Genomic DNA, 326 nt, shown 5'->3' with positions numbered 1-326 from the left:
TACAGGAGCTGGCAGCAATAACCATTTTATCCGCATCTAACATCATCAATGCGGTATCAGGAGGCGTAGCAGACTCCCAAGCATATTCCGAAGCAGCATAGTTAACATTTTCCCCAAGGAACCACACCTAACAGCAGCTCACTTTAGCATAGAAATGACTCAAATGCAATTTTAATTTAACAGAAAATATTCTTACAGCTTCTTGGACCAATCTCTGTAACGCTAGAGATGACTTTGGATCAGATGCAGATACCCTGTCTACTGATGTAAATCCAGACATTGATCCATGCTGTGGGGGTGGAAGATCTAGAATAATAGTGATTACT

The sequence above is a fragment of the Hibiscus syriacus genome, unplaced genomic scaffold (genome assembly GCF_006381635.1).
Source record: "Hibiscus syriacus cultivar Baekdansim isolate YM2019G1 unplaced genomic scaffold, ASM638163v2 tig00110946_pilon, whole genome shotgun sequence".
NCBI lineage: Eukaryota > Viridiplantae > Streptophyta > Magnoliopsida > Malvales > Malvaceae > Hibiscus > Hibiscus syriacus.
The sequence above is the reverse complement of the archived record's forward strand: the minus strand, read 5'-3'. Positions refer to the sequence as shown.